The sequence below is a fragment of the Elaeis guineensis genome, chromosome 3 (genome assembly GCF_000442705.2).
Source record: "Elaeis guineensis isolate ETL-2024a chromosome 3, EG11, whole genome shotgun sequence".
NCBI classification, from domain to species: Eukaryota; Viridiplantae; Streptophyta; class Magnoliopsida; order Arecales; family Arecaceae; genus Elaeis; species Elaeis guineensis.
In genome coordinates this window covers 18,030,424-18,058,010 of record NC_025995.2, presented here as the reverse complement: position 1 = coordinate 18,058,010, position 27,587 = coordinate 18,030,424, and the positions used below count along the sequence as shown (strand labels likewise).

Below are 27,587 nucleotides of genomic sequence, written 5' to 3'. Positions count from 1 at the left end.
CTCGTCCAGTTTTTGCACCGGACGTCATTCCTTGTTCTCTGACTCCGGACGAACTCCAACTGATAAGAGTTCAGTATGGGGTTCCTCCGGAGTACGAATTGGAACTTCCTGACCCGTCCGACCGGGCTAGTTCCCCTCCCCCGGCTGCTTCTGCCTGTACCAGGAGGCCTTCCGTGTCGGACTCCGGCTTCCTCTGCCGCCTTTTGTCATTGCTCTTTTCCAGTTTCTGGATATTTCTCTGGCTTCGGTTTCACCGAACTCCTTTAGATTTTTGATAGGGTTCCTCTCTCTTTGTCATGTAGTCGAAGTCCAGCCCACCCTTTCCTTGTTTAGATACTTCTACACCTTCAAGCGTCATCCCACAGTGAAGAATTGATGGTACTTCTCCCCACAGTTCGGTAGGAAGGGGTTACTGAAGGGTGCCCCTTCTTCTATCCATAACTGGAAGGGCAAGTTTCTTTATGTTCGATGCCCGACATCGAGGCTAGAGTTGCCCCCTTGGGGCTCCCTGAGGGACTCCATCCGTCGGACGCCCAGCCTGGGGGGAGACGACCATCAAGCCTCCCAGAAACTCCTCAAATATCCAACTCTTTCTCTCTCCAACCTCCTGAAGGAGCAGTTTCTGTTCAACATCGGCCTGAGCCCCCTGGATCCCGTCAGTATTTCATCTCTCCTTTTTTTTCTTTCTTTTCTTTTCCTCTCTTTCTCCTACTTCTCTTCTTTTCTTCTTTTTCACGCCCTCCTTTTCTTTTCTCTTTCTCTTTTTTTTTTTTTTTTTTTTTAGGCATGGACGCCGAAGAAGCACAGATGCTTGCCAGGGGCCTGAAGGCTCTCAAAAGAAAGGGCACCGCGGCCTCCGGGCCGGCGAAGAGGGCCAGAGCGGAGGGGACGAGTTCGGTCGCGCCGCCCAAGCGACCTCAGCCTCCGACGTCCTTCCAGATACTGAGCGTCCCACCGCCCGGGCTTCCCCGAGGGGTTTGAGTTCTCCTACCGAGGTCTCCGCTTCAGAGACCCGTCCTGAGGAGGTGCCAGGGGGTGAGAGGAGGAAGAGGAGGAAGACCTTGGCCCGTAGGGTCGGCAGTCACCGGGCTACCACTGAAGAGTCCCGCGGCTCTGAAGAGGAGTAGGGGATGATCCCTTTAGTGACAGGGATCTAATAAAAAAGCTGGTAGACGGGTGCTCACTGTCCGAAGTCATCCAGAGGATCGTCCGCGTCGATCCTATACAACAAGTCTGGGACTCGCTGGGGGCCTTCCTCGAGGTAAGTAGATTCGTCCTCCTTTTTCCTTTCGCTTCTTCATTTAATTAACTTTGCAGCTCCCATTCTGACTCTCCCGTCGCCCTTGCAGCTCGGGCACCAACTCCTCGCCAACATTGAGACGACAAACAAGGCGGTGGAAGGTCAGCAGGCCGAGGCTGCCCGCCTTAAGGAAATGACCCTCGAGGTGGCCGGTCTCCGAGAGGCGCTTGAGAGAGAGAGACAGACCTCGGCGGAACAGAAGACCGACCTAGAGGAGATGGTGAGGAGGGCGGAGGCCGAGGTTGCCAACATGGCGGAACAGATCCCGACCCTGGTCTCGAAGGCCAGGAGTCAAGCGGTAGAGGAGTTCAAGACTTCCACCGAAATGAAGAAGATAAAGGTTGAGTTCGGCCAAGCTGCATTCAATAGAGGGTTCGAGCTCTGCCAGGAGAAGATGGTCGTGAAATTTCTCGAGCTCGACCTTAGCTTCTTGGACAAGGCGTCCGAGGATGAAGCCGGACCCTCCATCGCCGTTGCAGCCGCCGCGGTCCACCCCCCAGAGGTGCCGAGTCCCCCCATTGATCCAGAGGTCCAAGACCTCTAACCTTGTATTCTTCCTTTATTGCCATTTTTCTTCTTTCTTTTGTCTTTAAGAAATGTTCAATCAATAAAATTGGTCTCCTCCTTGAGGGGGACTTTTCTTCTCTTCTTTTTCTTTCTTTCTTTCTTCTTCTTTATAATGAGCTGCGTTTTAACGCGTTGACCTCCCGATGGCAGCACCCCGCCGAAGCACTTCCCTTGCCTCAGGGGATTCCGCTGAAGTCTACAATCCAGCGGCTGAAGAAGGAAGTCCTCCATTTAACAAAAAGGTCGAAGAAGACGGAAGGCAAGCTTCGCAAGTTGAGGGAGAGTCATTCTGAAGCCACCGCGGAGGCCACCTACTTTCGGAATCTCCACGTGAAAGGGATCATGGAGTACAGCTGGAGGAAGGCGAACTTTGAGAAGGAGCTTAAGGAACACAAGAAGCGTGCCAGTGATCAAATTTGGGCTCAAGCTGCCAAAATCAGTTCCCTCAGGGTGGAGCTGTCGGCTGCCCAGGAGAGGATTGGCCAGCTGGAGGGAAGTTCATCCCGGCTTTTGACTCGGGCCGACAGCGACCGGGAGTGATCGAAGAAGGTCTCCGACCTCCAGCAGCGGCTCCAGAATGTCGAGGCGAGCTACGATGTGTACCGGGCTGGCTGGCACAAGCAAGTGGACGAATACAAGGGGAGGCTCCGGATGGCGACCATCAAAGTTGCCCGCCTCCGAAGGCAGCTAACCGAGGGGGTTCAAACCGCCTCCACTCGGGATTCCGACGAACTCCAATCCCTGAGAAGGATCGCAGAAGAACTATCCGTCGCTCTTGGGGAGGGGAAGGCCGAGCTGCAGCAATTGAAGATCCAGCTGGTATGCGAGCAGCAGGCTGTCAAGGATGTGGAGGCAGAATCCGAGGTCCTGAGAAAAAGACATCGAGAGGCGGAGAGCGAAAGCCAGCGATTTCATCGAAGATACATGGAGATATTAATGAGAGAGATAGAATTGGAAGCAGAAGTCGGATGTTTAAGGGGTTCCCTGACGAGGGTCGAAGCCGATAGTCCGAGGTCGGAGGAAGCTGGGTCCCCTTAGGGCTCTTTTTGTCCTTCCGTCTTCCCATGTATATATCTTTTCTTTTGTTGTTTTATCTTGTTCTTGTTGTTTTGCTTTCCTTCTTTTAGCCTGTTGGGCTTTGTAGTGTATATTTTGTGGATGAAATGAAAAGAGAATTTTGTGTTACCTCGTCCACGTGTCGCATTAAATCATCATCCGCTGAACTTCTTTCATCTCTTGACTTGTTCGACATCGGTGTCGTTCGGAGGTGCCCAGTCATCGTCATGTTGATTTGCTTTTCTTGTCGTCCATGGTCATAGGCTCGAGCTTATGGTCTGAACTTTGCATTACCTTGGAGGAGTCATTATTTTCTTGACCCATGTTGAGAGCCTTCTTAGAGACCGGGGATGCTCGGTAGGAGCTCCCATCTTTGTTGAGACGAAATTTCTTATGTTTTTGGTGTAGTTTGTTTTTCATCTATTGTCGATGTAGTTCGTCGCTTTTCCTTTTTAATTTTTCTTCTCTTTTCTAAGCGAGGGTCCTCCCCTTGCTTTTCACGGGGTCGCGTAGAGGTGTGGAGGTGCCATTGAGGAGACTTTTCTCTTTATCCGATCATGTTGGGTGACCAAATTTTTGTCATCATCAGGACAAGGTCCTCCTTCTGTCCTTGACGTAGTCGATCTCAGCTCAGGTTAGGACGAGGTTCTCCTTCTGTTCCCAACAGGGCTGTGGGGGCACATAAAGATCGTTGCAAAGGTCTCTCCCCCCATCCGATCTAAAAGAACCGGATCTTCGACTTTGCTCATGTTAGGGCGAGGTTCTCCTCCTGTCTCTAACATGGCTGTGGGGGCACATTAGGGTGTTGTAGGGCCTCTCCCCCCATCCGGTCTAAAAGAACCGGACCTTTGACTTTGCTCATGTTAGGGCGAGGTTCTCCTCCTGTCCCTAACATGGCTGTGGGGGCACACTAGGGCGTTGTAGGGCCTCTCCCCCCATCCGGTCTAAAAGAACCGGGCCTTTGACTTTGCTCATGTTAGGACGAGGTTCTCCTCCTGTCCCTAACATGGCTGTGGGGGCACATTAGGGCGTTGTAGGGCCTCTCCCCCCATCTGATCTAAAAGAACCGGGCCTTTGACTTTGCTCATGTTAGGGCGAGGTTCTCCTCCTGTCCCTAACATGACTGTGGGGGCACATTAGGGTGTTGTAGGGCCTCTCCCTCGATCCGATCTTAAAATAATCAGACTTCCATTTTGCTCATGTTAGGATGAGATTTTTCTCCTGTTCCTAACATGACCATGGGGGCGCTTAAGGGCCGTTATATGGGCCTCTCCCCCGATCCGATCTTAAAATAATCGAATTTTCATTTTGCTCACGTTAGGACGAGATTTTCCTCCTGTTCCTAACATGACCATGGGGGCGCTTAAGGGCCGTTATATGGGCCTCTTCCCCGATCCGATTTTAAATAATCGGACTTTCGTTTTGCTCATGTTAGGACGAGGTTCTCCTCCTGTTCCTAACATGACCTTGTTTTAATTGTTTGAAGGGGTTATCCTCAATCGTAACAAGTCCATTTCAAAAGGAAAGACATGCAAAGTCAAAAAGAATTTTGATTCAAAGCAAAGTCGTGAGTAGTACATTTACAGGTTTTTCGAGTCCCATGGTCATGGAAGGTCTGCTCCTCCTTGAGGCCCTCCGGTGATGGAGTCGATGGTCCTGATTGGAGGCCGATCTCCGGGCTGCTCCTCCCTCCTTGGCGGTTCAGGTTGCGGCAGGACCCTTGGCCGATCTTCTCTACCCTCAGGCCGGCGTCGAATGAACCTATCGAGTCGACCTCGCCGGATGAGCTCTTCGATCTCGTCTCAGAGCTGGATGCATTCCTCCGTGTCGTGGCCATGGTCGCGATGGTAGAGACAAAACTTGTTGGGGTTGCACTTCTCGGGGTATGTGCGCATCCTCTCTAGCCTAGAGAGCTGCTCCCTGACTTCCATCAGTACTTGGGTCTTCGAGGCATTGAGGGGGCGTAGTTGCGGAATCTTCCCAGTGGAGAATCCCGCCGAACTCCGCAGTCCAGACTTCTCTGCCTACGTACCCAGGGAGGAGTATGGACATGCTTGTGCTCGGGAGGAGTTCGAGAACGTGGCCGAGCTTCTCTTGGCCCTTTTTCGACTGCGGGCTTACTTGAGTCTCCCGCCTGACGCTCTCTCGCAGTCTCCTCATCCTTCATTTTGAAGGCTTCTTCCGCTCGGGCATATCCTTCAGCTCGAGCCAACAGATCAGCAAAATCCTTGGGGTACTTCTTCTCCAGGGAGAACAAAAGGTCATTCTTCTGAAGGCCGCCCTTCAGAGCGGCCATTGCTACCGATTGGTCCAAATTCCAGACCTCCAGCGCTGTGACATTGAAACGGTTGATGTAGGCCCGAATGGACTCCCCTCCCTCTGCTTGATATTGATGAGGGACTCCAAACTCTTCTGGAGGCATTGGCTACTGACAAAATGGGCCACAAATTGGTGGCTCATCTGATCGAAGGAAAAGATGGTACCCGACTTCAGCATCGAGTACCAGTTTCTCGCCGCTCCCTTCAAGGTGGATGGGAAGGCTCGGCATAGAATGGCGTCGGATGCGCCATGAAGCAGCATCATCGTTCGAAAGGCCTCCAGATGGTCAATCGGGTTCGAAGTCCCATCGTAGCTCTCGAACTGAGGGAGTTTGAAGTTTGGCGGGATCGGTTCCTGCATGATCATTTGAGAAAAGGGAGGGTCAGTGCAAATATCCTCACCATAAGCGGGGGGAGCGTGGCGGAGCTCTTCGATCCACCGGTTCATCTCCTAGAGCCTCCGATCCAGGAAATCCTCTCGACTACGGGTCTCGAGGGTCCTCTGACAGAATAGGGGTAGAGATCTTCCAGGGGTGGAGTCATTATCCGACTGAGGGCTCTCCACCCTCGGGTTCGTCTTCCCAGGAAAGACGGGGCGGCTGGCCTAAGTGGCCCGCCCTACCGTCGGATTCTGGTGTTCCGATGACACTCTTTCCAGGCGCACTGATGCCTGTGGCTGCTGCTGCTGCTGCATGGCCTGCACAGCTTCAATGAGGCCTCTGACCTGCTGTGCTAGCAGATCAAATTGCTCTGCACCGACCGCCGTTGCTGGAGGAGGAGGAGGAGGCTGGGAAATTGGAGGTGAGGTCGGAGCTTGAGATCTGGCCGTGGAGGCCGTGGATCGTCACGTGGATGCCTTGCGGAGAGGCATCGGGCAAAGACCAAGTGGAGGAAGGAGGAGAGGATGCCAGAAAAGATGCCCGGGGGCGGTCCCGTTGAGTGCTCCTTTAAGAACAAGGGTACCGCGAAGACACAAACCCCTTCCTCTAGCACCAATCCTGTTGGTGCAAAAATCCGCCTGCGTCGGAGAAGCTGGAGTTGTGGGGGTCGCGGTCGCCGCCGGGACCTGCAAAAGAAGTCTAAACCGGAGGTGGGGTTGCTCCGGCAAGATCCTTCGATGCTCAAGTCAGTTCTCTACCTCAACAAGAATGGAGTGCTCGAACAGAAATTTTAGCAGAGTTTCTAGGTAAAAATGAGAGCTTAGAGAATAACGTATCTCGGATCTCCCCTTTTATAGGCGGAGGGGACAACAAACTGATAGCGATATCCATAACCATCTGATAGTGGGCCGCCCAGAGTCAGGAGGAGTTTGTTGCGGAGAGTAGTGGAGTGGAATCATGGCTATCACCGGGACATGCCACATGGAGTCTGTCATGGGGAGTGGAGCGGTGTCCGTTGTCGCGACTTGCCAGAGGATGGAAGAATCGCGTGGCACCCGTCACAGGAAGTGGAGCAGAATCGTGGGCATCATAGCTGTTGGCCAGGGAGTAATGGAGCCGCGTGGAATCCGTCGCAGGAAGTGGAGCAGAGTCGTGGCCGTTACTGCGGCCACGCCAGGGAGTGCAGGCCTGTCGGCTGAAGCTCGGCTGGAGTGTCTGGCGGGGAGAGGTGGTTAGCTACCCATTTTAGAGGAGTCCGGAGTCCGGCTCTCGTGGGAGTCCGGATGGAGTCTTCCCGCAGCCGGAGCTGGAGGCGAGATCTGGCTCCCGTAGGAGCCTGTGCGAAGTCCACCTGCAATCAAAGTCAGGGGTGAAGTCTGGCTCCCTTAGGAGTCCGGACGAAGTTTACCAGCAATCGGGGTCGAGGACGAAGCCCGGCTCCTGTAGGAGTCCGGGCGAAGCCTCTCCGCAGTCGAGGTCGGGGATGAGATCCGACTCCCGTAGGAGTCCGGGCTGAGTCTACCTGCAATCAAAGTCAGGGATGAAGTCCGGCTCCCTTAGGAGTCCGGACGAAGTTTACCAGCAATCGGGGTCGAGGACGGAGCCTGGCTCCCGTAGGAGTCCGGGCGAAGCCTCTCCGCAGTCGAGGTCGGGGACGAGATCCGGCTCCCGTAGGAGTCCGAGCTGAGTCTACCTGCAATCAAAGTCAGGGATGAAGTCCGGCTCCCTTAGGAGTCCGGACGAAGTTTACCAGCAATCGGGGTCGAGGACGGAGCCCGGCTCCCATAGGAGTCCGGGCGAAGCCTCTCCGCAGTCGAGGTCGGGGATGAGATCCGGCTCCCGTAGGAGTCCGGGCTGAGTCTACCTACAATCAAAGTCAAAGATGAAGTCCGGCTCCCTTAGGAGCCCGGATGAAGTTTACCAGCAGTCGGGGTCGAGGACGGAGCTCGGCTCCCGTAGGAGTCCGGGCGAAGCCTCTCCGCAGTCGAGGTTGGAGACGAGATCCGGCTCCCGTAGGAGTCCGGGCTGAGTCTATCTGCAATCAAAGTCAGGGGTGAAGTCCGGCTCCCTTAGGAGTCCGGACGAAGTTTACCAGCAATCGGGGTCGAGGACGGAGCCCGGCTCCTGTAGGAGTCCGGGCGAAGCCTCTCTGCAGTCGAGGTCGGGGACGAGATCTGGCTCCCGTAGGAGTCCGGGCTGAGTCTACCTGCAATCAAAGTCAGGGATGAAGTCCGGCTCCCTTAGGAGTCCGGACGAAGTTTACCAGCAATCGGGGTCGAGGACGGAGCCTGCCTCCCGTAGGAGTCCGAGCGAAGCCTCTCCGCAGTCGAGGTCGGGGACGAGATCCGGCTCCCGTAGGAGTCCGGGCTGAGTCTCCCTGCAATCAAAGTCAGGGATGAAGTCCGGCTCCCTTAGGAGTCCGGACGAAGTTTACCAGCAGTCGGGGTCGAGGACGGAGCCCGGCTCCCGTAGGAGTCCGAGCGAAGCCTCTCCGCAGTCGAGGTCGGGGATGAGATCCGGCTCCCGTAGGAGTCCGGGCTGAGTCTACCTGCAATCAAAGTAAGGGGTGAAGTCCGGCTCCCTTAGGAGTCCGGATGAAGTTTACCAGCAATCGGGGTCGAGGACGGAGCCCGGCTCCCGTAGGAGTCCGGGCGAAGCCTCTCCGCAGTCGAGGTCGGGGATGAGATCCGGCTCCCGTAGGAGTCCGGGCTGAGTCTACCTGCAATCAAAGTCAGGGATGAAGTCGGCTCCCTTAGGAGTCCGGACGAAGTTTACCAGCAATCGGGGTCGTGGGTGGAGCCCGGCTCCCGTAGGAGTCCGGGCGAAGTCCGCGTGCAGCCGGAATTGGGAACGAGGTCCGGCTCCCGTAGGAGTCCGGGCGGAGTCTTCCCGCAGCTGGAGCTGGAGACGAGATCTGGCTTCCGTAGGAGCCCGGGCTGAAATCTGGTAGTTGTAGGAATCTACCATTGGAGAAGTTCAGCCGTTGGCGAAGTCCAAGGTAGTTCGGATTGGAGTTGAACCTGGCTGGAAGAAGTCTGGAAGGGATTCGAGGAACAGCTAATATTCGTAGAAAGTCGGCTGGCGGCGGAGCTTAGTAAGCGCTTAGGGCGGCTTAATAGATAACTGGGGGAACTCATGTTGAAGGAGCTCGGGTGGTGTAGTGGGAGTTCGTCCGTCGGGGAAATTCAGTCAGCACTGTGGGAATCTGACTGTTGGAGAAGTCCGGAGAGATACCATCTGCGGTCGAAAGCCGAAGGAGTCCTGGGAGGGTCAATCCCGTTAAGAACTTCGGCTGAGGGTATTTTATACCCAACAATAACCATGTAAAAATAACAATACAAAATTACAAATCCAAATTCTGAAAAAATGGATTCAAACCAATGAAATCCTCCCGTAGATATGTTTAATAACCTCCCATTTGAAATCATATTGAAGATATTCGAAAAAACTATGGAAAAAGATGATGAGAATTTTCGGACTCTTGCTTTATGGTAAGTTTATTATACATCTCACACTAATATTCTACCATTTCCAATAAAACTAACCTTATTATTCTCCTAGCATTTGCAAAAAGTGGCTCAACCTTGCTTATTCTACTGATATATTAATCAATTTGAGATTGAATGGTCTAGAACAGAAACCACCACACATCGATCCATCAGGCCACAATTTCCTGACAAGATTAACATTGGAAGGAAATGTAAGATATGCTATTCTATTAGGCATAGATTTGTTCTTCAACAACCGCATGAACCCTGAAGGGATACTCCACCTTAAAATTGCATCACATGCAAACCAAGGGCAAGGAATCTATAATTTTGGAATTGCTCCGATAAAACAAGGTTCATACCAAGGAGTACACATCTTCTAATCCTTATTTTCCCCAAATGAAAATAGATAAATTTAGAAAGAATACAGAGCAACTCTTAAGCAAATGCTGGACCACAACACTACTCACAAAATAAAGTGCACAAAACTCTATAAAATGACAGGACCTAACCACCGGCAGCCAAAAATAATTGCACAGATTATTGGTAATCAAGAGGATGAAATTAGATGCCCTTTCTGTGCAATCGATATAGAGACATTCAAATTGAAATACCTTTTAGACTGACAATCTCAATATATTTGAAATTCATCAACACATACTTTCTTTTTTGGTTGCTTTTTTCACAATTCCAGAACTTGTTCTCAACTTTCCTTCTCTGCGAAGATATTCACCTATTAGACTCTCAGATTCTTCCCATTATCACTTGCTTACCTACTCTGCGTTATCACTTGGAGCCTATTAGAGACAGATTCACCTATTAGAGACTCGGAATCTTGGCCATTATCACTTGCAAAAATATGGGCTATTATGGGTTTATACTCAGTCAACTGTTTCAATCAATATCCATTATCATGCAAGGAATTCCTATCTTTTGGTATCATTACTATGTTAACAACTATTCCCATCCATGGACATACAAAAGCATCATCTTTTCCCGAAGTTAGATTTATATATTGTGGCAAAATTGGAGATTCACTTTTGTGTATATCAATAAGCACAAGATTAAAACATATACATCCAATCAATTATCCATTACCAACTACTATATAAGCATAATATGGGGAAAAAAAAACCCCACAATATCAACAATGGACGCATACAATACACATCCCTCTCAAGGTATATGTTTAATACACTATCATCTGAACTAATAGTGGATATTTTTAAAAAAAAATTATGATTATTATATTCCACATCTGACAGTGATATTGTACATATGATAATAACATTAATAATTTTTTTCTCTTTTGTAACTGCAAAAAATGATTTGATATTGTGCATATGTTGACATCCGACAACATACTAACAAATCCAAGATTAAATATCCCTGAAGAAAAACTACCATAAATAGACCAATAAGGCCGAAATTTTTTAACAAAGGTGACACTCTTCTCAACGTTTCACCTCTGTTTTCCATCATAAAAAATTCCCCCTTTCCTTCTCTCCTCCTCCACTCTGCTTGTGCTCTCTCCTTCCCCACTGCCTCTGATTAACACACACTTCTTGATGCCCCCGGCTACAGTCTTTGGCAGGCTGAATGAAGACAGTCATCCAACGAGTGGAAAGGGCAGTTGGCTGAAGGGTTCAAGCAGGACCTCCTAAAGGCCTTCATGACGTGCCAAATCTGCCACAAGCTTGTCACTGATGCCACCACCATCTCCGATTGCCTCCATACTTGTGAGTCCCCTCTTCTCTGCCCTACTTTTCTACTCTTGAGTTGTCTTGTTTTTCAGATCTGTTTTCCTTTTTCTAATGCTATTGGTTGGCGTTTTTGGCTTTTTGGGACATGGTATTGCTGTTATTTTTGGTACATTCATCGCATGTTCTGATGTATCTGTGGATTCTATTATTTTTTCCAATTATTATTTGGTTCTATTTGATTCAAGGCTTCATTTTCTTTTTTTGTTTAGAATTGAATAAAAAGGCTGTCTTTTTGATAATATATTGTTCCATGACCTTCATGCATTAGGTTATGTGATTGCATGTGTTGTGGATCTCCACCTCGGCCTCGGCTAGATACATCCTCGGCATCGATCGAACTTCAGAAGATGGACCAGATCAAACAACACATCTGTTATGGGCCCAAAAGTTGCCGGACGCTCACCATAGTAGACGTAGTAGCTGGGTCCTCGACTTATGCGGAGGAGTTCACCTGGCTCTGGACGAGCTATTTTGGGTTGGCTGGAACCCGAACTATGGTCGGAGGACCACCGTTGACAGAATTCGCCTCTCCAGCAAATTGGGAAAGTCCAGATAGAGAAGAACTTCCCCCAAAAAGAAAGAACTCTCGCCAACTCAATCAATACGTAAAATTCGAATGACTCCGATTTCTCTCCTATAAATAAAGAGGCATTGAGACCCTCGAAACTAAGTTCTCCACTCCCACTCTCCCTCTCATTGTTCTCCATCTCCTGATCTGAGCGTTGAAGGGTCTTCACCAGAGAACACCCCGGTGAGGACATTTTGCAGGTTCTTGGGCGGAGCTCTAGTGGCAGCAGTACCTCGGCTACCTCCACCTCGGCTGCCCGACCTCAGGTGCGGAGATCAGGAGCAATAGCATGCATCAATTTATTTGTTTCTATTCTTTAGTTGAGTTGTATTTGATCTATCAAGCTACTGCATTTGGGCTTTGAGATTTATCATGAGTTTTTGGTCGAAAATGAAAAAAGAACTTTCATGTGTGTGTTGGATGGTAGTGTTTATAACACATGATCTCAAACGATTTTTTTTCCCATATAACACTGGTTGTAGGATTTCACTTGACTTGTTTTCTTTTCCCTTTAACAAATATAGAATAGTGTTTTTAATTATGTTTTATGATTATGTTAATATTACAACTCTTTCCCATCCAAAATATAGATCAGTGATTTTATTCTTTGATTTGATGATTTCATTCTATACATAGCCTCTGTGAGTGTTGTCATTGTTGATGAAGTTTAGTAGAATCCAGTACTTCTTCTAAGTGATTTGGAACATTTGTAGATCTTGAATTATTTGTTGTTCACAAAGCAGTCTTGCTATGCATTTGTCACAATGTTCTTTGTTGTACTTTTTTTTTTTTTTTTTTCACTTCAAATTTAATAGTTTACATCAAATCAAATGCCAATATCAATAGTTAAACTTTAGTTTTATCTTCTTGTTGAGTTTTGGTAGCATTGCCAATACATTCATATCTCTACTCCATTTCAAGAAGTTCTTTCATAGAACATTGGACTACATATCACATTTGGCTTTGTTATCTTAATTTTTCTCTGTTCACTCGGGTACAAGTTACAACACATCTCTCTCTATCTCTGATTTTTTAATTAATTTATGCCATCTTACAAGAAATTTCTATAAATTATTTATAGAAAAAATTTCCTTAAACATATATGTATGCATTTATGTATGAATGCATGTATATGACACCTCATATTTCTGTCCTTCAAGCAGTTTGCAGAAAGTGTATTTTTGAGAAGCTTGCTGATGAGGAGGTAGATCATTGTCCCATATGCAATATTGATCCTGGTTGCAATTCATTCAAAAAGCTCAGGTAAACCTTTTATCTATTGGCTTGTCAGTGTACTTGCAAGTTTGTCATCCTTTTATCGTTAGCTAGTGCAGTGACATCCATTTGTTATTTTTGCTTTCTTATTTTTCATCACATGTTGGACTATTGATGTCATGCCCTGGTCTACAGAATATAGTTAATCTAATTACTTCCCAAAGAACCCTGGATATTTTGATCGTCTGATTATATGAGCATCAAAATGTCAGTTTTGGAGATCAAACCTCTTCTATAATATTATTGTGATTGCTCTGATGAGTGTTTTGTATACTTTCTTAACTTCTATGAATGAGACAAGGTAGTGCTACTTCAAGCTGTCCATAAGCAGCACTAGATCCTCTTCCTCATGCTTAGGTCAACTAAAAAAAGGGGCCAAGCTCCAACAAGTTTGAGTGCTCGGCTCGTTTACCTCAACATAAATTGCTTGCAGAAGCATAGGAAGCAGGGGGCGGGAGAGAGAGAGGGTGGGAGCCTTTTGAGGCCCCTCTCCTATTAGCACACAAGAACAGAGACAAAGCCCTTATTTTGAAATGAAAGAGCTTATGAGTACAATTACATCTTTCAACCATACTATTTTACTTAGGAGTTCCAAGCATGATGTTTTAAGCAACTATCTCATACTCCTACAACTATTTGACAAACGATCTCATTTGTTAGCCAATTGACCATATCGACCATAATATTCACCATCACAATTAGATCTCACCACCTCAACCATCTTCCCATGTTGCCTCTTCAACCTCAATTTTCAAGATTTCAAAGTTATCTAGTGCTTCGGATTTTTCTTTTAGAAGATAGATATACCCATAGTGAGAAAAGTCAACAATAAATATAATGGAATATCTACTACCATAAATAGCAGTTCTTAGAGATTCATTGATATCTATACGAATAAATTTTAAAAATTTATTACTATGGGTGGACTCTTTGTTTTTAGTTTTGGTAAATTTGCCCTCAAAATAGTCAACACAGAGTGAATGTACTAAAGCTAAGTGAAGGCAAAATTGCACATCAATTAACCCTTGAATCCTCTCTCTAGAAATATGACACAATCATTTATGCCACAATATAGAGAATTAGTCCTTGGCCAACTATCTTTTAAGGGACAACACAATCTACATTCATGGTTCTTCTTCTTCTTTAGCAAACTCTCCTTCTTGAAATATTTAAATCTCTTGTAAACTTTCCTCCTGCAAAAGAAGCACTTAAAATTTTTTTTAGTAGTAGCTTATGGGCATCTAGAATTTTGATTTTCTTTTTGAGGATTATGAGTCTGACTATCCCTTTTGGAACCATTATCCTTTTCTTATTATATATGGAACTTTTAGAACATGATGGATTAGCACTCTCATCCTTTTCCCTAAGATATTAAAACTCTTGAACAAAATTAAAAGCTTGATAAACAGGAAAAGTATTAGAGATAGGGATGTCAAACTACTAAGTTGACGAGCAATACTCTCTAGTTTCATAATATAAGTCCTAACACCATTAGACCATTATATCTTATATTGATTAATTTATCCATTAGCCAATGCCCTATTAGATTCTGCAGACCTTTTACTAATGAGGTTAAACAACAGCTTAGTGTTACCATTCTTAAGTATAAAATCAAGAATGGAATAAAAAATGGACCTCTTCATGATCTCTAGGGAAAGACGATTCACTCTACCACTTTTCATAGGCAGCTTTTATTCTAGAGATTCTCACTAATGACCTGAGATAGAGGATTATCATGCAATGTAACATTCAAATTTATCAAACCCAGTACTAGCTTAATGTCATGTGTCCATATTTTGTAGTTTATTCTAATCAGTCTCAATAGAAGCATTAATGTTATTCAATGCAAAGCTACTAATTGCTAAACAACCTTTATGCAATTAATCAATAGATAAATATGGACAATGCATATGCTTGAAAACTTTTATAAATATTATTTCAATGAGAGCTCTTGGTACAATACTACAAACTTTCTTTGGAAAAAAAGCAACCTACATAAGGTATCTCTCCAGCATCCAGTGAAATCAACTAGTAAGATGCCATTAGCTTTCGAAGATTCATCTATTTTGATAAAATAAATCTTTAGACTATGCACACTTACTAGTCATAAAATATTCTATATGAGAATTATAACATACAATAAACTTCCTTTGGAGAGATGATTGTATGCAATAATTTCGCAATGCTTTTCAATCCCTTCAAAATACATATCAAAGGATTCTATGAATCTGAGTGAATGGGTCATTTTGATGGTTACCATCCATTGAAATCCCCAAACCTTCATATTCGGGATCAACCAGCCATATCCATGAATCTATTTATTTAACTCAATGCACTAATAACAAGCAATCAATTAAAAAATTAACATATCTAATCTTCTGAAACACCAAATAGACAAATCCTGCAAATCTCAATGAATGGGCCACTTTGATATTCACCATTCATTGAAATCTACAATCCTATAAATCAAGGATCATAACATAATTATCTAATGATCATTATGTAATAAACTTTAGAGCAGAGACTAAAAATAATCCAGGCACTTCAATATAATAAAGTTTTATCATAGGGACATAACAAATTTATGGAGGACTATTATCAATTAACAAACTCCAACTGGGGTTAAATAATAATATAGGGAGTTTTATATTATAAATTTTATCAGAAGGATTAAAATGTAAGTTTTCTGAGCATTGATGACAAATAATGTACTTCTTTGAGGATGAAAATGCAAATGTCTCAAATAGTTTATATGGGCTAATCAGGGTCGGATTTCAGGTTGAAAACCCGAAACTCGTTAAAGGTTTCTCCTTCTCCCAATCAGGTGGAGGAAAAGAGGGCCAAAACTGGTGCCCCCTCCACTTAAATACTTTGCTGATGGCTATCGGGTCTTCAATCGGTGGCTCGATGCCACCCTAAGTCCACTGCCACCACTTCACTGGCGATTGAGGGGTCGAACTGTCGGTAAAGATAGAACTTGATGATTACCCTTTTTAATCAAAGAAAATGATCGCTGGTGGCCATACTAGGTGGGAAACTGTAGGTTGTCAGCCATTAAAACTTAATGCTACTGCTAGGTAGCCGCCAATGTCGTGCCTTGATGGCATTTGATTTTTTTTTTTTTTTTTTTGATTCCTTGTGATCAGATCGAAGGGAGAGGTTGGGCCAGCATCTGGTGCCACCATTCGCCAAGATCACGGCCAGCTTGTGTCTTAATGGATAAAAATAACTGTTATGTAGGACTCCAGTACTAGCTCATAAATATGCATCGGTTCATGTAAATAAGCATGCATCCATAAACAACCAATCGGATGATAACCAACATTGAAGAAGCAAAATCAATCAGCAATGGTTGAAAAGACATGGACAATATCTTCACATGAGAACACGAGACCGTATACTCCCAAAACAAAGTTGCCCATATGCTTCAACAAACCCTCCAGTTGGCAAAGGCACGATGGTGGGAAGCTGAGTATAGTCATCCCTTTTTTTTTTGTTTTGTTGTGTTTGGATCTGGATGGGACTCCATGGGACTCACCGCTGGTTCATTTCGATAGCCATCGGAGTTTGATCCCGCCGTGCCGGCAAGAAGAGGAAGAGAAGAGGGGATGGCCATAAAGAGATCCATCCCTCTTCTTCTTCCTTTATTTATTTATTTTAAATTGAATTCAAAGACTTTGATTCTTTATTTTGATTCTAACCTTTTATAAAGATCTCAACTCTGATAGCAATTGATAGAAATTTACCCATAGATATCATGCCCAAGATTAGAACACAGAAACATTCAAAGAAATCAGCATAAACCTAACAAGACCTTGAGATCCCCAAGCAGCCATTGATAATTGATGTTGGAGCATTCTGTAGAAGAAGAAAACAACAACATGATAGATCTTCCTCTCCATCTCTACTTTATGCCTATCTCCTCAATGGAACAATTTCATCCTAAGAAAGTAGAGATCTTTGATGCCCTAGGGTTATATATAAGAGTATAGTGGGGACCTAGTTCAGTTAATAATGCTAAGAGGTCCATCCATTACAGAATCCATTAATCGAGTTAGGCCTATACTGATATCTACTATATTACATGACTATGACAATAAGGCCCAAAATAACAATATAATCATAGATAATCAGAGGCTCCTTAACCATTTATTCATATGACAATTTAGCATGTACTTCGTAATAAATCAGAGTAACAAATCGATCTATAATCAATAGAAGCACACCTTATGAGAATTTCCAACACTACATGATGTTCACATTATAGTGACGTTAGTCCAATTCAATAACATAATATGTAAAACTTTAAAGATGATAAAAATATTTTAATTAACCATGTTGGTTCCATAATAAGAATTTAAATTTGTAATTATTTGCAGCAGATTTCTAGTGTATCTAAATATTATTAGATTATCAGATTTTAATGGTCACACAGTTGTTTGTGCTTAAATATGGTTAAATACAAAAGCTTTGTCTATTTTCTACGAGATTAAAACATTAATCAAAACCAAAGCAAAATCTATTTCAGCATATCATAGTTGAACCAGGAATTCTTTAATATTCAAATAGATGTTACTAGACAATAGCACAATAAAACAAGATAAAAAACTTGATATTCATCAATGGAACATAGCATAATAGCATTTTGAATTGAGATAAATAACAAAACAACATACTTGCTCCAAGGAGATCCTCTTGGCCACCAAATAAATATAGGGAACATCATCTAAGTCTATAGTTTTCTAATTTTTGAGAGAGAGGAGGGGGAAATTCAAAGGGGTCGGCGAGTTCAGTCAAGTTATGATGGTGTAAGAATCTTGGCAAGTAAAGATATCCTTTTTCTAGTTTTTTAATAGGAAGAATTTCTTTCTTATATATTTTTATTTAAAGAGAAGAGAGGGGATTAAGATATATATGAAAGATTACATGGAAGATTTTTGTGAAGGCAAGTTTTATTGCATAGTTTTTAGTTATTAATTTTCCAATTAGAAGCAACTTCCATAGGATAAAGATGAGAGAGTAGATAGAAGGTGCAAGTCCTTTCTCTCTATAGTGGGATGAGATAAAAGATTTTTAGCAAGATTTTAGGAGAGGCGGGGGAAGGGGGCTTGCAGTGCATAAGTTTAGGAAGCCCACATATATTCATCATTAGGGATCGTAACAGTACTCCAAAAATTTAGGGCCGCCATGGTCCCTTCCCCCTAGGCACCCATTGGCTCCATCTCATCAGTATAGGGTAAAGGTCTGAGGAACACAGCATTGTGACATGGTGATGGCATTTCCATGTTTTGAGAAAATGGAGGTTGCAAGAATGTGAAGGTGCTAGAGCATCTTATTGCGTTGTGATTCCTAATGGAGGTTGCAGGAACAGTAACAGAATTCACCTTGCTCTATATATATGTTCCAATGATGAGAAGATCATAAATATGTTACTGTGGACTTTGGACAAATATAATATGATCAAGTATCAAACTTGTGATGGTACTAATTTTTTGAGACATTAGCAAGGACACATATTGCAACGAAGAAAATAATACTATTACATAGTCAAATACCTCTGGGTCTGGCATTTATGGACTCCAATTTAGTTGTATTGATTAAGCGTTATGTTTTTTTTCTTCAGACCTAAAACTTGCTTAATTATTTAAGTTCTGCTCAATATGTCCTATGCAAATTACATTGTGGCTTCTTAGTGAACCTTTCTCTTGTTTTGCTTTTATGTCCAAAATATTGCCAATTATCCTTTTTGAGCTTGTCAATTGCATTGATAAAAGGTAAAGCCACCTGATCATCCTATTCTTATATTTGTTTTATATGATGGGATATTTTGTTTATTTTTATCAGGGAAATGTAGGAAGGTACTGAAACCTTGTGGATATTGTAAACCATTGATAACATATTCAAGCATCTCTATGCTATGTATCTGAAATTTATATGATGGTTTTTTTTTCTATTCTGCTAGGTGGTACAATTTATGGAACTTCGTTCACAAAATTTGTGCTGAAATGTAAGTTTAATCTCATTTACTGCTTGATCATATGCAGACCTGATCACAATCTATAAGGGAAAAAATATTTCCATTTAAAAATGAAAAGGAAAATGTTGGGACTTCTGTTGCTGAAGCAAATCAAGCCAACGGTCTTACTGCTGAAGTATCCATTTCTTCAGTGGGGGCCAGAGCTAGAAGGTTAGGATGAGTTCGCCAGTGGAGGGAGCCGGGAACCTCAGCTCAAGCACAACTAAATCAGTTTTGGATTTATTTAGTTGCTGCAGTCGGCTAGTGAGATACTATTACTTCTCTATCATAGCTGTAAACAATTCTATAAAAATCATGTTTTATGATCCTTTGTCTCTATCATCTTTCTGATATGTGCATAATGGTTTTAGGAAAGGAAGCTCCTCGTTGAACCAGTTACCTGCAAGATACTTTAGGCTTACATGAGTACACTTTCTCCCATTACACAGTCAAGAGCATATGTTTCCAATGCCCCTTTTGCATCCTTAACTATTATTTTTACCGGTTATTTTTTTCTTTTTGTATTTAATTGAGACTCTTTTGCCCAATTGTAGTAGATTATCTCCCATTGGCTTGTTTATGTACTGTGCAATGGTATGTTTAGCTATAGCATATAACATAATTGACAAACATAATTATTATCTTCAAAATAGTACTTTGAAGTCTGTCTACATAACATCAGATCCTTAAACGTGAGGATCCATGTAAATCCCTTTTGGCTACAGCCATCCAACTGATTTTCTATCCCACCCTTTTTTTAACCCTCTTGACCTATATTCAACAATCCTTTTGACTTAGGTTTACTATATCTGATGTTGATGCATCTAAGCCATTGCCGATGCCTAACTCCCTATATATACTCCTTTTTGTTTTCCGATAAAGTAGCTCAAACCTATTTAGTGCTGTAATGAAGACATGTCAATGACTTCTAACAGATGACTCATCCCATATCTTTTTTGTGTTGTAGAGATGGTAATCTACCTATTTCTTATATCCAAAAGTATCTGACAAGGAAACTTGATATTTCAAATGAATCCAAGGTGAGTTTTGAATTTTTCTTCTTAATGCAGTTGATCATGCTTATTCTGATTGCAGGTACTTATATTATAGACAGTGGTTACACAATTTGTCCTAAAATGAACATTGGATTTTTGAATTTTGCATCCTTTTGCTTTCGCTAACTAACAAAAGGACTTAAGAATTCTCTGCTAATTAAACATAGAAGTCATGCGTTGTGGATGAAAATTTTCAGGAAATGCTGTTTTAGGTAGCATATCAGCTAGTTTAGTTCTATTTGTATTCTTGGAGAAAAAACTGTGAGTTTTACTGAAACAATCATTCACGTGTATCAATTGTCATTATTTATGCTATCTATTTTTATAAGGTTCTTAACTTCATGTTAATGAATGCCTCAGGAGCATTTATTAAGCACAATGCCCCAACTATCAAAATGACGCATCAAAAGTTTAATTAGAGAGCAAATCAATTTTCCACAAGCAATCTGTATCTCCTAATATAAATTTTCCGTAATTAAATCTCTGAATTTAGCAACTTTATATTCACCATTTATTCTTTATTAGAATAAATTTCAGTAAAATAATGCTATGAGGTGCCATTATGTACACGTAGAAAGTTCCTTGGGCCCATTTCTAGTGCATTGGCACCTTCATGTTTGACTACCCCTCTGTACTTTGCTAATTTCTAAAACGTACATCAATCGTCTCATGCCATACGATAGCACTGTTGGTGTGCATGAAACAGGATCCTGGGAGCAGTACTCAAAACTTTAACCACTCAGATGGTGATAAAGAAAAGGAATGTGTATAACACATGGATTGATTGGAGAGATTTTGTCGGATAGTTTATAAATCAAATCTGGAAAGGATAATTGACAACTAAAATAGCATATTTTGTAGTTAATTTATTCATAGAAATACAATGCTTCGTCACTACCTAATGAGGGTGATGACATTAGCATCTGTTAATATTTGTGATCATATCCATATCCATCAAATAAAAATAAAAATGGATATGGATACATTGACATTGGAACTATATCCAATCCATTTGCAGCCTTAATTAATTTACATTATGGATAAGAGTATAAATCATATTTGTTTTAAGGACTTGACTTTTAATCATGTCATGGATGTCGATATTTTGTTTTCAAATACTTGAAGATAGAAGGCATAATCTAGTGAAGTGTTTCTCAGGATATTCATAAGCAAGGAACATGTCATTAGGAGTCTAGGAGTGAAAATGATGACATAGGGGACAATAGAAAATAAGAAGGCAACAAATGCCATAAGATAAAAACTAAGGACAAATCAACATGTTTTTGCACCATATTATTTACAAGTATTCTTGAAATTCACTATAGTGCATACAAGGTGCTAATAGTTTGTTGGCTTGGAGCTGCCATGATATGTAGCTATCATATTGAACAATGCCAACTAGGATGTATTAGGATGATAGGACATCTTGGGATAGTAAAACTCCAACAATTGATAGCCAGCCAATGCCATGCCAGTATTGTGTTGTTAAGACATCGGCATGGCACGTACATTGCATGCTTTGCTATGCTGATTGCCAGTTATATCCATTAGTATTTACAGATGCATATTTGCTGACACACTTGCCAATTATTTACTTTCATGTGTAAAGTAATTTTGAGACAAATTTCAACATATAGCAAACTACAAAATAGTAAAATAACTTCCATATTTCTTGTGATATGTAGGCTTGCTTTATCTCTTGATTTTGATGCTTTGTCTTTTGTTTTTTTGTCAAAATCCTTTCTTTGTATCATTATATAACATGAAACCACCTCACAAACTACTATAGAAATCTTAATAGTTTTTAAGGTTCTATAAAAGCATCAATTGAATTTTAAATTTTATCCCATGTAGATTTTTGCTTTCTTCATATGCACAATGACTCACGTATTATTTTATCTTGATTGTGCCAAGTTATGCTTAGCGTGGTATGATTGATCATACTTTGTACTTTCACATTCACCGGTATAGAAATAAAATGACATTATCCACAAACATGCAGAAAAAATGATGGAACAACTAACATCATTCTAAAGTATTACAAATTGTTAGACAAGAATTCGAATATATGCGATCGTATCAGTGTATAAAGAACCAAACAGATCGATCAGGTTTATGCACTCAATCCATCACCTGGCACAAATATAGATTGGGTCATTTATAAACCAAAATGTTTCCCAAACCCATTCAACCCCATCAAATTGGGCATTTCAACAGTTCAAACCACCTTGCCACACTGTTTATGACCTACATGAGTCAATTAAATTAGAGGAAAAACTAGAGATCCTGAATTGTTGAGTCTCAACTCATGATCCGTGTTAGTTAGTCAGTCATCTGCTCCATTCTTCTCTTTTCCTTCTCTCTCAGTCATCAACGTTGCCATTATGTGAGAAGCCTTTAGCATGTCTTCTTTTGATCACCAATATCATCCAATGAGGAGCCTCGACAACCTTTCCCTCCACTTCCCTATAATCATTGCTATTACCATCAAGCAAATCAAGGCCATAGAAGGGGATCAAATCGACAATAAAAGAGAGTCGAGCAACATAATTAGCTATCAAGCATTTTCTTCTCTTGCTTATTCCTTTTATTACTGTATTGAGGCCATGGAGGTGAGGACAAAAGAAAACCTAATATATGGGAACCTTCGACCCTCAAAACCTAAGTGCTTATCAAGAATTATTCATCATCGAACCTTAATTTGTTGGTAGAGCTTTGTCAAGCCATGACAAGGCTGGAAAGGATGTTCTTGCCAAGGAACAGATTGAGTAAAAAGGCTAATATTTGAAAAGAGGATTCTCCAACTTATCCTTTCTGGCAGTTGACTGCAGTCGAACCATGAATTGGTGGTGCAGTTGCCTCAAACTCTTAAAGCTTATCTCACAACAATTATTCAATCTCTAAAACTTGATTCATTGTCAGAGTTCATTGAGACAATATACTGACCAAAAAAAGGTCAATGTTGATGAGAAAGAGATGGAAGAATGCAGCTAGATTTTGAGAGGAGAAATCTCATAGCTTATCCTCTTAAGTAGTTGACTTGTTGTTGCAAACCATATATAAATTGGTGACATAGTTTAAAAAAGTAGTTGGACCGAATCAACAATTCTAGAACACTGGGTCAACCATTTGAACCACATATTTGACACATTGGAAAAACTACTTAACATGATTATATCTAAATTGGCAAGAATGAACCTATTATATATTAATACTATCAACAAATCAAATTAATGGAACAAAATCAAAATAAGTATGAAATAAATATCTTAGATCATAAAAGAATTCTATATGGCCAATTACAAATACATCCAAAGGACATAAAGCAGACGAAAAGAACATGCCTGAGGGATCCATGGGTCTCACCATGTCATATGTGGAATCCCTATCATAGGCACCAATCTTGTCTTTCCCACTATTACTTGTACTTTTGAAATCGTGGATAATGTACAATAGCTAATATGATTGAAATTATGTGTCTGATGAGTTTGTAAATTCAGAATTTTGGCTTCTACTCCTACGTACCAAATCACAAAGTCTCTACTAGTTTCTGGTTTGAATTCAGATGTTCCAGGAATGCCATGACATGGAAAGTCAATACCATCTCCTCTCTTGAAAATCTCCTTTTCAGATTGTAACACCCTAAAATTTTGTTATTTTTGGCTATAATGTTGGTTGCATCAAACATAGTTAAGTTTGTATATGATGATGACTATAGTCAAGGACTGGTTTGCGAATTTAATGCATTTCATGTTTTCCTATGGTTCCCTCTTCACATCTCTAAGTTCTAAAGAATTTTCTCCTTTTTTTACCCAAAAAAAAAGAATTTTCTCTTTTGGTTCTAGTCCTTTTCAAAATTCCAATTAAAACTTAGGTATTTAGAATCATACAAATGAACGTAAGATAATTTGTTAGATAAATCCCCTATTTTTAGGGTTCTTGAGAAGCTAAAGAAGCAATTATTCATCTGTTATAATCTACAATCACTAACCTCCCCCCATTGTTGCTATCCCTCAAAATCAGGATGGGTCACCATAGGAGTTTGCTGGGAAACTGGCAGTTTGAGAAATTGTAGCTGACCAACATGAGATGATCTCAAAATGATGATATGGTAGCATATATATGAATTGTGAAGGTTGACTTAGAGCTCAATGTAGAGTTCAATAAACAAGCTCTTGATGACCCTAGTGACAAATTACCATGGAGGAAAGGAATATGAGAACAATGCACCAACATAGCTGATCAATCAAAATAATGACAACATGATGTTGTGAAACAATGACAACATGATGTTGTGACAACTAAGTCTGAAGTGAGCTAAGATGCTACTAGTAGTAAGGCAAAATGATATTTTACAAGGGTAAAAAAAGAGCAGCTGATGGTAGGATCTAATTGAGGCGTGAATTCTCAAATTGTAGATGTAGTTAGATAAAAGAATCAGTACAATTTTGATACCAGCAATAAAGCATGGAAGTCGGAGAGCAAAATATAGGCTGGCAAACCTGGTAAAGTTATTTGTACCCTTCCATGCTGGATGGTTGTTGCCACTTGTCCGTCGCAATTTCTACATGCTTGAGAAATCAAGTTCTAGGAGATGATTGGTTGTTGTTTTCCCTGCTAGATCAAGCATGCCTTGTTTGGTGGCCCTTATTAGAGGTAACCATAAAAATGGGCATCCCAATGCATAAGGCTCCCACCCCTATAGGGTTTGGGGAGTGTCAGATGGCCTTACTTCCATTTGTGGAGAAGTTGCTTTTTGTTTTAGGTCAAAATAAAGCAACCTTGCCACTGTGCCAAGTCCTATCCTAAGAATAATTAAAAAAAGAGGAAAGTTGAGAAAAAAGAAGTGTGGCATCGATTTGTCTATTAATTATGGACTAAACGAGGAAGATAATTCATATCCAATCATATATAGATGAAGGAGATGGTTGAAGATCTTACCTCTTGCTAAAAATGGTTGAAGATCTTTTGTAAAACTAAAGAAAATAATTATCAGTCAATCTGTAACCAACATTATACACAGTTCAAATAACCCATCATTCCAAGTTTAACAATAATCTATATATCTTAACACTCGATCCATTTGACTACTATTTTACATTTAGTTCATACATAGCATTTTTTTTTAGTCCCTGAACAAAGTTAAGAATGTGCTTTGGACATAGAAATTAAGGCATGTTTCCATACACAACAATTCCTGTTCTGTATACATATATGAATATGCCATGGATTGAACACAAAATGGTCATCAAAATCATCCACATAAAGAATTTTCGATCATGAGAGATTAAACATAAAATGGCAGTTCAATCTAAGGAGTGGACATCAATGACTTCCATACCTTATGTGGACAAACTTGCAACAAATGACTAAACGAAAGCTAATCACTGTTAGATACTCTACTACATGGATTTAAGTTTCGATAGATCCAATATACTTTGATCGAGACCAAACTAAAACTTGTCCTTAGTTTTGAATTTTTATCAAGGCCTGATTGTTTTGCATTGTTTCTGCCAAAACTGAACAAACCTAACCATATATACTTCAATATTTATTTTGTTGTTTGCTATCATATTATAGTGATCTATTTTTATTCATTCAAGTATATATGCTATATTTTTACCAATTTATATTTTTCATTCATTTTCTTTAGTCACAAGAGGGGATACATAATAAATATATGACTTGATGGCCTGGGGCCTCTAAATAACCCTTGTTATGGTACTTCAAAAGATTATTGAAAAACAATTTAATCCAATATGTTTCACAAGAAATACATATTTTAGAAGAAATAAATGTAACATTTCAAATTCTTAAATTAAATATATTTCTATGTCATATCAAAAATTGAAGAAAATATTTAAATATGCTCACCCCTAGAAAGCTTAAAAATGGCTACATATAATGAAGCTTTGAACGAATAGTTTTCAAGAAGTAAATATATAATATGTATCTGTGTTCAATATGCAAGGTATTAGAATACTTGAATTTCACTTACGCTCCTTAATTTTAGTTGTCCTTCCATTTTCTCTACTAACATTCACTTTTCCTTTCTTTATTTCTTTCAAAGCTTTGTTCATCTGTTTTACCTTGTGTTGCTTTTAGCATTAACTAAATCTTATTAAATAATAACCTTCATTCTTGTTTGTGTCTTTCTCTTAGCATTTTACTTCATTATTCTCTCTTCTGTTCTTTTGTTCATTCATGTTTATTTTTTATTTAGATATATCCAAAATCAGATCAATATCTGATTTAGCTCTTAGTTCCCTAATAATATCAGTTAGACTGGAATCTAGCTTCAGTACATTCAATTTTAAAAATCTGAATTATGCTTCCCTACATTTTCCTTGATTCATCTATAAGTACATGGCAACACTAAAATCATCCTTAATCATTCTGAACTGCAATCCCTAATCATGCTTCCAAGAAACTCTTTGATTCAATACTTGTTAAATCACAATCGTTCTTCATCACTTAATATTTATAGTTGTGCCCTCACGTTTCATTTAGTTTGACACGCTTATAATTATAACCTAATTTTGTCACCATATATTCTCATCTTTATGAGATGTTTGCAGTGTATCTCCGCTTTCTATATTAGAAAACTGAAGATGAAATGTGAAAAACCATATATTAACTTGTACGCACAAACGTTGCATCATTTTACATAATAACAATGTGATGTTTGTGAAAAGATGCAGTTTTAAGTTTCTTGCTCTTAGCTTTCGTGGACAAAGTAGAATTACTCATAAAGCATTAGATTTGATGTGCTTTAGATGCCCAATTTAGAGCATACATATATGTATGTTTGACTGATCTATAATCCAATTGTGCTTAGTGTGCAAATTTTGCTGTCTGATTGACTGAACTCTCTTGTAATAGGTGGAGATCATGTGCCAGGGTCAAACGGTAAGTCCACCAATGACCCTGCAAAATGTAGCCGATCTGTGGTTCCAAACTCTATCATCAGATATTATCCAGGCGCCAATTGGATCTTCAGCCAAGGACCTTGTCATGGATTTAGTTTACAGCTGCAAGGTTCCAGCCTCTTGACTGTTGTATTCTTTCAAAATCTCCAAGGACATCAGTCTTTTAAGTGCCCCTTGCAATTGGGCCCTTGAGCCAATTGTCAGGCTGATTGCTGGTTGTTTATGAGCAAAACTTGGATAATTAAAGTCTGTCAAGATCAAGGCAGATTGGTGTGGTGGCTTGCACGGATTCCAGTGGTGTGGAGGCAGGGCTGGCCCGATGGATCCGGGCAAGTTTGCGTCTAGGCTTGGGCTAGGATTTTTCGAATATTTTCGGACATCCTATAGCTCCAAAAAAATTTTCGGACCAAGCTTGTGTGTGGCTCAACTCAGTCCAGCACATTTCAACCCTACCTTCTTCTAGCATCAATTATTACAACTAAAGCTAGTCTGACTAGATTATCAAATGGTTGGGGTGCAAGAGCTCGATGAGGTGCTGCACAAACCATGGGATGAAGATCTCGATGTGCCTCTTTTAGAAAGGGATGATGATAGTTGGAATTGGATGATCAACACAACTAGTCGATCGCACCTAAACAGAAGTTTGAGGAAAGAAAATTGTAGTCAAATCTTAGTCCTATATTGCTAATCTTAAAACATATATGACAGGAAATCATTGGCTAGAGCCTTTGACGAAAAAACCCTTCGATACCTAAATCAGATAACCCCTAAGAAAGAGGGGAAGATATGCATAAGTGGCAAAGAGGTAGAAACCGAGAGAACATAGAGCTTAGAACAAAGATCTTAGGCTTGGAACATAGTTTAGAACACAG

At 41.3% G+C, this 27,587-nt stretch overlaps 1 long non-coding RNA gene across 6 annotated transcripts; it reads left to right on the top strand.

The window, feature by feature from the left end:
- Positions 1 to 10,755: 10,755 nt before the first annotated feature.
- Positions 10,756 to 26,903, top strand: LOC105042171 (uncharacterized). Of its 6 annotated transcripts, none has more exons than XR_012139636.1 (6): positions 10,756 to 10,848; positions 11,141 to 11,477; positions 11,613 to 11,706; positions 12,604 to 12,703; positions 18,760 to 19,771; positions 26,669 to 26,903. It is a non-coding gene; the product is annotated as an uncharacterized lncRNA (long non-coding RNA). The 6 variants fall into 6 exon arrangements; XR_831481.4 differs by having other exon boundaries at positions 11,141 to 11,706; positions 18,760 to 18,995; positions 19,699 to 19,771; XR_012139638.1 differs by having other exon boundaries at positions 11,141 to 11,706; positions 18,760 to 18,995; positions 19,103 to 19,771.
- The last annotated feature ends 684 nt before the right edge of the window (positions 26,904 to 27,587 follow it).